Consider the following 13,673-nt stretch of genomic DNA (forward strand, 5'->3'; position numbering starts at 1 on the left):
TGCAGAACAAAATACTGCAAGGTGATCTGTAGGAATAAAATAGTAAAAACAGCTTTTTCTGGCACATTTCTACTGGTGAAATGGATGTCCTTGTCCAGAGGGAGCAGGTCAGGCATCCAGATGGTGGCAAAGTCTAACTCCCAGTGGAGAGGACGGTTTGAACAACAGTAAGTCATCTGTCCCGCCAACTCATGCAACCTTTTGATTAAAAAAAAACAACAAAAAAACAGTTTTGCTTTAACTTTTCTATTGTCTGGTGTTGGTGGGAGCAAATTAACGATTGACGGAGTCTTTTGTCGATGCAGACACTCAAATAGGCAGTCCTCTGCATCAGTGAGTCACCAGTCACTCCGTTTGGACTCAATATGCTGCCATTTAGACCAGACTGTAGCAACACTCACAAGCGGGATTGTGTCTGTATGTTTGTCTTCACTGTGGGTTTGTGTTTCGCACTTCATTATTATGCATCTCTGTGTTGCAAGCCAGTGCAATGCATTTGAAAGCAGAGTGCATGTCTTTTCGTTTGTTGTTTGACCTTTCAGGAACCCTCGGTTAATTCCACGCCGTTGGTTTTCTGTGGACCTGTGTCTGTTTGTGTGTGTGTGTGGTGTGTGCACACTGGAAGGTGGTTACATAGGAATGAGGGGAAGCTACAGAAATATTTGAGATTTTGATCTGAATTTGTAGCGTTAAGTGTATCGTCAAGAATTTGTGAGAATAATGTAAATTCAACACATTTTTGACGTACAGGTGATGCTGTCGTACGATGTCGACGATTACCTCACACTCTAGTCGTTCGTAAGGTGCACGTACTAACTCCTTACTGACTGCGCATAAATGCTGCACGCACAGGGTTTGCAGGTAAGACTTAAATGTCCGTACAGACTACACTCTGGTACCTCATGTCCTCATTTTTAATGCCTGATTGACACAGGTCATCTGCGTCTCCCGTCCATCGCGTGGGAAGTCCATCTCCTCCAGGTAATTTACATTGTTTCTGCTGCGGCTCCAGTCTGTCCCCACTTCCCTCTGGCTTCTGGAGCAGTTGTTCCAACAGAAGAAATTGACATAAAATTTTATTTCTTACCATCAAAATTTCAAACGTAGGCAATCGGCCCTCTCCTTCCTCGCTGAGTCTTTGTAAAATTCATGTTCTGAGTCAAAAAGGTTTTTGCAAATTTGAAATTAAACTTGGATGGTGGTGTTCTCCACAGTGTGTGTGCGTTAATGTGCATTATTGTGTGGACACGTCACCTTAAATATATAATATTTTATTTTGAAAGTACAATGGAAGTTTGTATTTTGAAACCTGGTCCTGTTTCACAGCTCTCTGGCTTTTTGTCACAAAACTGATGCGTTGACGGACTGTAAATAGAACTCCTGTAAAGGGACGGACGTCAGACGCAGACATTAGGAATGTGATTAGGCCTGCACAATAAATCGCAAATTTATCGCTTTCATTATATCAAGCTGTGCTATACGCATTATTATATGCATATTGCGAAAAACAGCGGATATCGTTAAAAACAATCTTTTGGCAGCTTGAAGTATTTAACAAATCAAATAATTCCCTTTATATCATTGAACAATTGGATGGAACCCTTTAGTATTAGATGCATGCCTCCTATGTAGACGAGGGTCCTTTGGAGTATAATTTAAGTTGAGTCTTATTTAAATGAAATTGTGAAATGTAAATGATGTATATAGTTGTTTTGCTATTTGTTCAAGTATCATAAGTTATATCATCATCGCAATATTGCAATGATTTTATATATGTATATATATATATTTGGGGGGTATAAAAAATAATGAATCTGTACAACACGCGTGCATCCCACCTTCTTCCCTCTACATGTTTGCTACAATCTGTTGCCTGCAGCACCCCTGTAGAAAAAAAATGTGCGTGAACATTTTCACTCTACGGGATGTATGACTTTGACATTTCCTGCGTGCCTCGTTCAGTTTAGCCATTTCTTGCCCACAGACGGCCTGTATCCACCCATAAAAGCAGTTGTGACTGAGGCATTTGCTGAGTTACTGTCTAATCTGTTGCCATATGTTCTAAAGTTGCTGATGCTCGCAAAAGCTGCTGGTTTATGACACTGCTGGGTGTGGAAATCGATGGCACCGGGACGAGAGGAGCGGGATTAATAGGTATGTGGAGTAAAGAAAAAAGTAAAGGACAAATCAGTGGGTTGGAAGTTGGTAAATGAAAAATGTAAGAAGAAAAATGGAAAACTCCACAACTGGCTGATGGGAACTGAGTTTGGACCTTCCAAATAGAAAAACTAGTCCAAGAAACTGAAATGAAATGAGGAAATGCAGACAACAGATGTGCAGAGGTGGATGGAGATGTTATAGGAGAGGAAGGAGAGGTCCAAAATGACACGGTCTGCCTGGGGTAGAACAGGAAAAAGATGATTGCTATGAAGATGGAAGAGTGGGACCCGATTAACCTAATTACAAAATGTTTCGAGATGGAAGCTGTTATGCTGAAGATGAAGGATGGAGACAGACCTGTCAGGAAGAGTAACCGGGATTTCAACCACTTTCATTTTTGTCCCTCCCATATGTGTAGTTGGGTTGCAATAGATTATGTACAGATTAACACCATGAACATGGGGATGAACAAAGGGTAAAAAATATGAACAACATAATAAACATAAATTGAAATTTGAAGAGGATTAAGGAAATAATCTGTGTTATGTGGCTGCCAGCTGTAGAGAAATGTCAGCCTGATAAATTAAAGAGCCTGAATGGATGCTAACAGTTGGCTTGGAAACATCAGACCAGGGGTGCTCATCACGATCGACAAGAATGCGACGTGTGTGTGTGTTAAAAAAATTGTTTTTTTTTAAATCAGTTAGCGAATCCTTATCCTGAGGTCACTTGATTCCCATGTAGATTGGCCAATCAAACATCCTCGTCACTGTGGTTAACTACACTAAGTGTATATCCTGCCGAAGGGAGAAGAAATAAACACAGGAGCGTTTCTTGAGGTCCGGGCCGGCCCGTGTGCTTCATCGGTCGGAAGCCAGACGGCTGGCTAAGAGTATCAAAATATTCAATAAAAAGAGAAGGATATAAAGTTTTATTCAGGATAAACTGTAGGAAGGAAGAAGCTAATTTAGCCTTGTTTAGTTTCTAGTAGAAAATAAGAGGTTGTGTCTGAATTCCATCCCTACTCCTTACATAGTGCACTACATCATGTATTATTTCGGAGTGCTGTCCGACTCTCCAATTCCAAAATTGTGTGCATCGATGCTCACTAGATTAAATATAGACCACAATGCATTGTGTTTGAACAATATTTGTGAAAAAAAGTATTTTAACTTATTTTATAAATAAACCATTCACGTTTTCGTCTTCAGAACACGGTAGATTCATAAATAGCCTTCAGGAAATTCTTGTATTTTAGGCGTTTTTACTTTGTGAAATTTGTGATTTCAAATTTGCTGTCAAAACAAAAACAAAAAAGAAGTGAGAATAGTGTCTGAATAGCTTTTAAAATCCAGGGCACCATATAGTTTTATAGTAGTTTGGCAGTAGGAAGGATATTCAGACATAGCCAAATGTATCTTTCTCATTTTAATACTGTAACAGAAAATGAAGGTTCATATTCCACCACAAGGCTACGTCTGCAGTTCACTTGTTAACAACTGTCAAATGCCTTAGGAGGATTTCTGTTTGTTTATCAGCACCATGTAAAATTTGAGTCCGATTGGATATGACACTCAGGAAAGATCCATGTAAGCATAATTAAGAGTGGAATCTAAATCTGAACTTGGAGCAGGCATCAGTGTTTTATCTGTCCTGCTGTACATTCCTACAATGCAAAGCATTAGCAACGCCTCATTAACTTTTTGTTCAGTCACACTAATAAAATATGTCTAAAGCTCTGCAGACATACTGTCTGTTGATCTGACTCTTTGGCTGCAGACACAAAAATAATCTTCTCTCAGTTGCTGAAATACGTTTTTTTAATTGATAAAATCTGCAGTATTCATACTCAAGCGTATTTTTAAAACAAATAAAAAAAGGATGCTTGTTTATGCTTTTGCAAACACTAATTCAGTGATCAATTAAAGAGTAATTACTTAGAATAAATAAATCTTTGATCTTAAAATAATCAAAATAATAATAATTATCTTATAATTATAATAATAAAATATATTTTAAATAGATCATTTAAATTAACTATGATTACCAACTACAGAAGCTGTAACAGATCATTTTCAGAATAGAAAATAATAAAAAGAATGTTAGAAAATGTGTAAATATTATTCTAAACCAAGCATCCAGCCTGTGTGGAAAGGACAAAAACAGGAGAACATAAAGTTTTCTCATTTTAGAATCTCATTGCAAATTACGCTTTAAATCTTTACAATGCTAGATTTATATAAGAAAAGTATTTGAAAGAAATTGAAAATGTTCGAATTACTGTTTCATTACTTTTTTTTCCTTACAAATATAATCATTTTTGCTTAAATCCATGGGTAGAAATGCACTGTTTCCTTTGCCTTTGTGCATCAAGAAAATGAATTGCAGCTTGGCTAGATTTTTTTGTGAAATCATGTGCAACAGATCGATACAAATAGATATTATTAGCATAACAATCAATGTTAATGTATTTTTTTTCCCCTGGTGACTTCACTTACAAAAATCACATTTGGAGAGACTAGAAAAAAAGTACACGTGATACATGAGGGAAAAACGCAAAGGGTGAAATTGATGACAACAACAGATAAAGTGCCATTTTCATATTCACTCCCACTCTCTAAAACAGTGCATGAATTAAGTTATTAATTCCGCTAACTGGACTAGATGCCCAAGTGGCTTTTCATATCGGCTTATATAAATTGTAAGTCCCTGTCAGAAAGCACACATTTTGGAACAAACTAAAAACAAGAATTCACTTTGTGATAGTTCTTGTTATGTTCATAGTTTGAGCCTGTAAACCACACCACCACCAGGTAACTTCACTAAATAAAAAGTCAAAAATCAAAAGTTCCTGCTATATGATTTCATTAAAAATTAGTATTTTTGGATATGACACTCAGGAAAGATCCATGTAAGCATAATTAAGAGTGGAATCTAAATCTGTTACAGTATTTGTTTTTTTTAACATGTTCTTGTGACATATATAAAGAAAATTAGTCTGAAAATTGCATTTCTGAGTACTTGTTTATTCAAATTGTTGCGAATCAGGAGCAGATGAAAAAATGCCGTTAGAAAAAGATCGTATTCGTGCCGTATAAGTACGCTGGGCGGGCCACAAGCTTCCTGCTCCGCTCCATTCTGATGCATCCACATGTAGTAGATCCACGTACGTATTTGTTTTCCTCCTCTGAGCTGGAATCTGGATCAAAACTTTTCAGCTGCACATCTCCAATATCGCTCACCATTTTTGTTGCACTGCTAATGTAAGGTTGGGGGTGTGAGGGGCTGTAAGTTAGAGGGAAAAGCTAGTAGACAAATAGCTCTAAGTAATGGGGAGGGAAAGAGGGGCCAGGGATGCTCTGCCTCAACAATTGTCCTGTCCACAACTCAGAGGCAAATTTCTAATGAACTCCTGCCGCTCTGCAGAAACTATGTCCCCCTGGCTAACACGCACACCCCACTTTCTCCATGGAGCTAATGGTGTTCGCACAAATGCTTTGCTTTTATATACACAATATACACATATCATCTTTGCAAAAGCTGAGATGTTTTTTGTTTTCTTGGGCGAGACGCAGACGCACTGCCGGTGCCGGCTCCAGGTTGACGTCATGAAAGGGTCAGCGCCCCAGAGATCAAGTAGCCTTAATGAACTGTGAAAATAACTTTAAAAAATCATCGTTCTTTAGTATGCAAAAGGTGATATATTATCACATGCATGGATTCTGTTTACTATAAACGGCTTAAGAATAGTATGGAATAGGACCTTTAAGAAGATGGCGTGCTCACATGAACCCAACAGGATTCATTGTGAATCCGTTGACAACAGCAAACTAACCGATTGATGTAAAACTCTACCATCAGCGTTACTGTCTTTGCAGTCGTGTGTAGAAACCTAACCATTCCCCCACTCCAAGTCTCAATATTCCCCCAGAATATTGAGACTTAATGGGAGCTAAGCTGGTTTAAAATCTGTATTATATTTGATGCAGCTGTTATTCTCCGGCTAGTGATACGACGGAATAAACCAAACTCCAGCTGAAGCTGCTGTGAACAGGTGGTTAATAAGGTGAAGGAGCAACTGCAAGACTGTTATTTTTTTGCTCTTGGTGAAGGCTGAATCCTCCTGACGGGGAAACAGCCGGACAGATGGACACACACAGGCGCAGATGTCGCCCCGTCTTTCTATCAATGCAAGCGCCAGGCCTCTCGAGTTGCAACAGAAAGAGGGTAGAAATCTCACAATCCCGTTTATTTTTTCCCCAAAAGACATGCACTTTACAAATAAAGAAGAGATTGTGGTCGAGCTGAGGAGAACCAGAGAACCTTCATCTGGTCAGTTCAGAAAAACTTGACAAGTTTCTCTTCAGATCATCAGAGAAAGTAATTACACTTGGTTTGGTCGTTTAGCCCTTTAACGCCAGAGATGTCGGCAAAACCCAAATAACACACTTTCTTTGACATGCCGTAACTATGCGACACAATCAGCTGATTCTGACACAGAGAAAAGCGACGTCGCAACATCGTGAGCACTGGAGCTAAAGCTCTGGTGTTAAAGGATGCAGTGTGCAGACAGAAAAACAAGCTTCAGCCACCTTGTTCGGTGGTCATAATTTAATATTTCACTGCTATAGATTTAGGGCAGACCCAACAGATCATATGTTAGGGAGCGTAGAGCAGAGTGAACAAGGGCCAGGCAAAAGGTCTTTTATTAAGGTCACTTAAGTTATTAACATGTTATAACCAGAGGATTTGCGAGACAAATTAGGGTGACTAGCTGTTTTTTTTCTTTTTGTGTTTTTTAAAACCCTCCATTTTGGCCAAACAATATCACCCCCTGGTGAACAGCGTTAGGAACGCCATACTTGGTACAGGCTATTGACTGTACACGAGAGCTGGACTGAGTGACCCCTCCCTCCTCACGTTCACAACAGGAAGTACCCACTGGCTCCAAGAAGCCAAAATCTCATAGACTTCTATTGAGAAAATAAACCTCTTTTACTTTGTCATTCAATTTATCAGAAGAACCATTATTACTTTGCTACCTTTTTTTAAACATGTTTTTGATTATCCTTTTTTTTCACAATGTTTTTGCTTTGAGTTATAAACTGACCGATGGCCCCCGCATGGAACGTTTAAAACATTTCAATGACAGTGTAAGCACCATTTATGTCACACATTTTTAATTTATTGCCAGCGATATTTAAATTTAAAAAACAATTTATGCTTTTATTTTGAAGTCACTAACTTCCGTTCTAAGACAGAAAATGTTACTTTTTAAGATGCAATGTGCTGCTGGTAAATTTTTGAATAAATGAGTGGAAAGCAGACCCATACGGTTGTTTTACCGTTGTTGGCAAGGATGGCATCGTTGGCACCTCTACAGAGCCATTCAAATGAGTTAGACAGTCTCTTATCGTTCATTGGTTTGTTTTGGATTCAAGATTAAAACGAGAGAAACAAGAAAGGTCAATGAAGAAGAAAGTTAAACCAAAAAAAACTATACAGATCAGTTATATTCTCCCGAGTTTGCTTTCATTGGTGGGGGGTGTGGCTTTCCAAGAAGCTCCGTCTCGATGGAGAGGGTGGTTGCCATAGAAACGATGACTCAGACCAATGCGGACCGATCACTGCATACTGACGTCGTCTGACTCCAACACTGACACTGAAAATCCTCTGGGCAGGGAACAATCATTTATACTAGTATAAATACAGTATTGTGTTGCATATGTATTGCATAAGCCGATTTGAAAAGGCGTTCTTCTCTGCGTCCGAATCAGTTGTTTCTCGTCCATCACTTAAGCGGTCAAAAATTATGGTCCGTCAGAGAGCGAGTGTTATTTAGGTGTCGCCAGTGACAAATCTATAGTGTTAAATGGTTGAGATTTAAATTGAAGGACTGGAATTACTGCTATGGGAAGGTTTGGTGTATTTGGGTCAGGAACAGAAAAGGCCCATGAGTGCATTTATATGTGTTCCCCTGCAGCTATGAGCCAGATGGCAGAGTCAAGTGCTGCTAAAAAATCAACTGCCCTGACATCACCTCACACCTCCCGGCTGCAGACCTCCTCTGCGTGTTTGTTTGAGGATGTTCATGAAGGTGTGCGTTTACTGATCCCTCAGAAGGAACTACTCACACTTTTTTCCCCCCCAACTTATCCTCTTATCTCTTTGTGAACCTCAGTGTTTCTCTGAAACAGAAGCTTGGTTTCACTCGTGGCTGCACACACCGTTTGAGCGTGCTCAGCATAACAAATGAACACATATGAAGTTGGACACAGGCGTAGTGCAGCGTTAACTAACAGGCAACTGAAAGAGGCTATTATCACTCCAGAAATGAGGTGGGACCGGACGCTAGTGCGCATATAATGGATAATTATCGTCTGTATTGTCAAACCTCCAGCAGTAAACCCTCTGTTCCTTCTAAGGCATGGCAGAAAAATAGAATACTTCTACACTTTTTGTGTTTTTTTTCTGCATTTTGACAGAAGACACTTATTACTCTTACTCTCAGCACACTGATGGAGCCACTTCTGATGTGCAATTGTAATCATTTTGTGTTTCACAAACAGGCTTTTGACATTTTCCAACATTTAAGGTGGTTTGACTGTGTGTTATGGCTTCCAAAACCCTTTTCTACAGAAGAAAACTTTAAAATGGGTCTGAAAAATGTTCAAATGACCTCTGAAATCGGTGTCACAGCTTGTTAAGGTCCTCACTACTTTTTCTGAAGCTTACCACAACTTTGTGGAACTGCATCCTTAACCCTTACCAAACTGAGAAGCATTGGTGTCAAGAACAAGAAGGCCATAATAATTAAATTCCATGACGATGTATACGGTAGCAATAAAGTTATATTTTTATGCTGTTGCTATTGGCTTAACTACAGTTTCACACCATGATGCACACCAGATTATAGGGGGAAGCGAGCAATGCAGCCAGGGAATTTAATATGACTACACTACCCAGAATGCACCTGTGATGGAATTAGACATGAACAAGCAACACAATTTTAAGTCAGTTTTAATTTCTTTATGTGAATTTTGTTAGTTTGAATCTTTTGTTTTGTGTGTTTCTGTAGGAATGCTTGATATCCCTATTTTAAGTACAACTCCAGCTTTTTTGTAAATATTTTACATTATAATACTTTATATTTCAACAATAAACCTGAAACTGTCCAAAAAATTCAATTCCAAGTGGTAAATTTAGTCATTTTTAATTGCAGAAATCCCAAAAATTAGGATCAGAAAGTTTGTTTTTATAAGAAAAGACCAAACATGTAGAGACAAAATATTAATTCATCTTCTTTACCGTTTATTCCCTTTCGGGGTCACGGGGTTGCCGGAGCCTATACCGGCCACTTGGGCGTAGGCAAGGGTGGGGGTAGGCAATCTCAAAATAGCATTTCTGAGCATTCGAATCATTGTGATTAGAACAGGACAGAACAATTGCTGTTTGAAAAAGAGCTTATTTGTGACACTGAAAATCCTCTGGGCAGGGAACAAGTTCCCTGGTCTGTTCAAACAGAAAGCTCTCAGCATTAGGGAAGGGAAGGGGGGGCGGAGTTGTTCTGCACCGACGGTCCCGCCCACAACTCAGAAGTGAATTTCTTAATAACTACTGCTATTTTGTAGAAACTATGTTCTGGAAAATAACACAATTTTTCTGATTTTGGCTAAAAAATTGCATTGTCATAATTAAAAGACCACTGATAGATAGATCAACAGAAAAACTATATATAGTTTATATAGTAATATATAGTAACTCTTGTGTTTCTTTTAAAGCAAAAATGTTTAAAGCTGAAACCTTCCCGTTAAATTTTAATAAAATTATACTAATGGGGGGTTGCTGTCCTTCCTGGGTCATTGGAAACATGTGATTGGCTAATGGTCCGGTAAGGCGACTCAGTTCTGGCTCCTTTTCACAAATTCTTACTCCTCCTTTGACTGTATAAACATAAAAACTGATCACTTTTTGCTACAACCTTTATGCATTGTCACTTTAAAAAAAAATGTCACCATTAGTTATATTATTAGTTATACAATGATTGGCTGTAGATTCCAGTTGTTGAAATAAAGCCTCTGAGAGTTTCAGAGGAAAGAGTTCTAAGGAACCAGCTGGTTCTCCCACCATATTGCTCTTTCATTGCATCTCTTTTGAGTCAAGTTCCACCTTAAACTGTGGAGGTTTCACACAGACCTCCTGTGGCTTTCGAAGGGCTTCCAGAGAGTTTCTAAAATGTCTCAAGAGTGGCTTTTTCTCCGAGGAAAGATGACACACATTTTTGTGTTTGTGTTGTGGTGTCAGAACTGGAAGTGTCTCACTGTTCATCCAGTGATGCAACAGTCAACCGGGTTCAGGCATAGAGGAGGTTTCTCTTGATCTAGTTGAAGCTTTCTTTGAACTTCTGTCAACCTCATACTACAATTTCTGCGTGCGGCAGGGTACACATAGATCTGTGTGGCATTCTGCAAACCTTAACATCAAAGGACTTGGCTCGGATTGGAGAAACGTCTGCTCTACTTTCTTACAAAGTAGCGCTTCATCAGCTGGGAGATGAGAGTCGTAAATCCTGGGGCCATTAGGCTGGTATATTATGTCAGTAATTGCTCAGTGTTTGACTGAAGGTGACAAGATCGCACATCCCATCATAGAAGTGCAATTTGTTTTGATTTATCAATTGAAACTATGGTCTTAGCATAAAGCAGATCTGCCGTTTCCATTTCCTCTGTGAGAAGTATTGAACGCTATTCGTACGTCATTACCAAAACAGAGTCCCTGATTCGTCAAAGTTTGACCTGGTTTAAGCCCAAAACTGACTTAAAAAGCTTGCCTAGCAACGCGTGAAGGCGAGAGTTTAGAAAACGGAAACCCAAAGCGTTTGATTTGAAATGGCTGCTTGAACACACGTTGCTGAAGGGGGGGACTGGACTGAGTACTCTCCCCCCCCCCCCCCCCCCCCCAATGTTCTAGACAGGAAGTACCCGCTGGTTCCAAGAACCAAAATCCCATAGACCTTTAATCAGAAACAGTTTATACTGTATAACCCATTTATTATATTTGTCAGAATAACTATTTTTGCTCCAATGCCTTTTTTGAAAATGTTCTTGCTAATCCTCAATGTTTTCATTTTTGTACTGTAACACAAGTTATTTAAGCTATAAACTGACCAATCAGATGCCCCAATAAAAGTCTTACCAGTGACGTGCCGTCAGGTGAGGCGAGTGAGGCACAGCCTCACCTGTCATGATCGTGATAAAATAGAAAAAGGTAAATTAAGTAAATATTCTTTTCCACTGATCTGTGTTAAATATACATTTTCAGTCAACTCAACGTGTTTTCCACAATTTCTGAGGTTAAAATCGCTGAATTTGAGTGTTGCACGATCACAGACGAAGCGGAAACTCCGTGTGAGGCTCTGAAGCGCTGTGCCTCATGTCTGACGGCAGCGCTCAATGTTAACAGAGACGTGCGCTAAAAACACTGCAGAAAAGGTGTTAGGTGAGGCAAGCCTCACCAGCAGGGGGCAGACGGGAGCTGACAGCTGCTTTGTAGCTACACTGCTACCATAGAAAAAGACTAAGGACGTCTTAGAAACTTCTATAAAATAAAGGAAGACTTTCCAACAGATCAGAGCTTTTTGTGGAGAAGGATCAGAGCATGGACTCAACAAGTAAGGCCAAACATAATTTTCAATTTTTGTTTTTTAAAAATAACATGGGAGTACCAGTAAGTGGAAAAAAATGTAAAGTAAAATCATTTTAATTTTAAATTACAATTTGATATGAATTTAATTTAATTTTAATATTTAATTTTTAATAATTTTATTGTTATCATTTTCACAGACAACATTTGATAAAACTGATTGAAGCACCAGAATTTGAGTTGGAAAAATACCAGCAATAGTTACTGAGGGTCAAATGTGTGCTGAACACATCTGTATACTTTAATTTGTTAACAATAATTTATACACAAGAAGAGTGTTCTATCCAAACAAATAGTTTCTTGTGTGTATTTTATAAGCTGTCAGCTAGTGTTGGATGAATGGTGAAATATTTAGTTCTTTCATTGTAAATCTGACTCCAGAGGATTCAGTGCCTCACCAGCCATCGACCTCACCTCACGTCACTGAGTCTTACGTAAGACATTTGAAACATTTGACAGATTCTCCTTAGCTCAAAACTCTACGGCTGATTAGTTTGATATTTCCCGCCATTTTTGTTGTACTGATAATGTTAGGTTGGGGTTGTGAGGGGCTGTAAGCTAGCATGAGAGGATGTAAACAGTGAGCTCCGAGCAACGGGGAGGGGAAGGGGCGGTGGGGTTGATATGTGCCAGCAGTCCGGCCCACAACTCAGATATATAATCTCGAATGAACTCCTGCCGCTCTGCAGAAACCATGTAGTAGAAAATTATTTTGGCTAAAGACGGCAAAATAATATTTAACCCTTGTGCTATCCTAGGCACGTTAACATTGGGAGTTGGGTCATCTAGACCCACTAGACAGTGCTCTGAACCTTTTCTCTTCAATGATTTGTGATCTTCACTGGTGTCCATGGATTACATTAAATCTTTCCACCTTTATCCACCTTTGTCATGGTAGGAAGAACATTTCAAAGTAAGGGCGGGGTCATCTAAGATAGCACAAGGGTTAAAGGACCACTAGGAACGCTTTTACAATAGATCAAAAGATAATCGGACTGAGTCTAAAAAAGGAAAAAGTTTGTGAGATACTTGGAAATCCTTTGTATGTGTGGATGTAGAAGGCCCGTTTTTTTTTTTTATGCCCTCAGGTTTTCTTTTGGAAATCCCCCGCTAATTCCTTCTCTAAATCTGCTTAAATTGTCAACGCAGACAAGAGTAAAGAGAAGAAACAGTCCAGAGAGAAAGAAAGTGGATGACCTGAGGTTTAAGAGGAGTTTTGGAGGGAGCAGGTGGGGGCGTTGGCCAAACACCACGCGCCTCAGATGTTTAACGCCGTCTGGACTAATTTTTGAAACCTTGCGGTAACGAGGTCCCGTCACATCCTCATTACCGGGTCTCCGCAGTGACGCCGTTGGCAATGCTATGCATTGATTGGCTGCCAAGCCTGGAAATTTTCATCTGCTGATCTAACTCCTCTTGTTTGTATCTCCTCCTTCGCACACCTCCTTCCTCTCCTTTGGTTTCTGGTATTATGCAGGACTTGCCCCCGTTCATTGTTTGTTACCTAATTGTACCTGTTAAAGGGCTTTGCTAACCTCGTTGATTACCAGTCACACTCATTAGTGCCAAGGCGGTGGAGGCGTGTCCACGATGACTTGCATTTCCCAGCCAGGCTGTGACTGTGAAGAATCTTCCACATCAGGCGTGGGTGGCTGCACACCTCGCAGAGACAGCTGTTTTCTCGTCAACAGCAGGAAAGGTTCAGTGCTTTGGTGGGAAAAAGCAAATGTCTCTGCAAGGCAAAAGCATAGAAGCTCCAACACGTAACTCAAACATGGCCACGCCCCTTTTAGATTCAAAGAAACCAGATG

At 39.6% G+C, this 13,673-nt stretch overlaps 1 protein-coding gene across 5 annotated transcripts in view; it reads left to right on the top strand.

The window, feature by feature from the left end:
* The window catches only part of slc8a4b (solute carrier family 8 member 4b), a 137,581-nt gene that overhangs the window by 34,970 nt on the left and 88,938 nt on the right, over nucleotides 1-13,673 (top strand). Inside the window, exon 2 of one of the 5 annotated variants that reach the window (XM_078936061.1) lies at nucleotides 2,068-2,154. The exons of the other annotated variants lie outside the window; for them this stretch is intronic. The gene's annotated coding sequence lies outside the window, so the exon portion shown is untranslated. The remainder of the gene's footprint in view (nucleotides 1-2,067; nucleotides 2,155-13,673) is intronic. 5 annotated transcript variants of the gene reach the window in all.

The sequence above is a fragment of the Oryzias latipes genome, chromosome 18, assembly GCF_053564925.1.
Source record: "Oryzias latipes strain Hd-rR chromosome 18, Olatipes_Hd-rR_3.1".
Lineage (NCBI taxonomy): Eukaryota > Metazoa > Chordata > Actinopteri > Beloniformes > Adrianichthyidae > Oryzias > Oryzias latipes.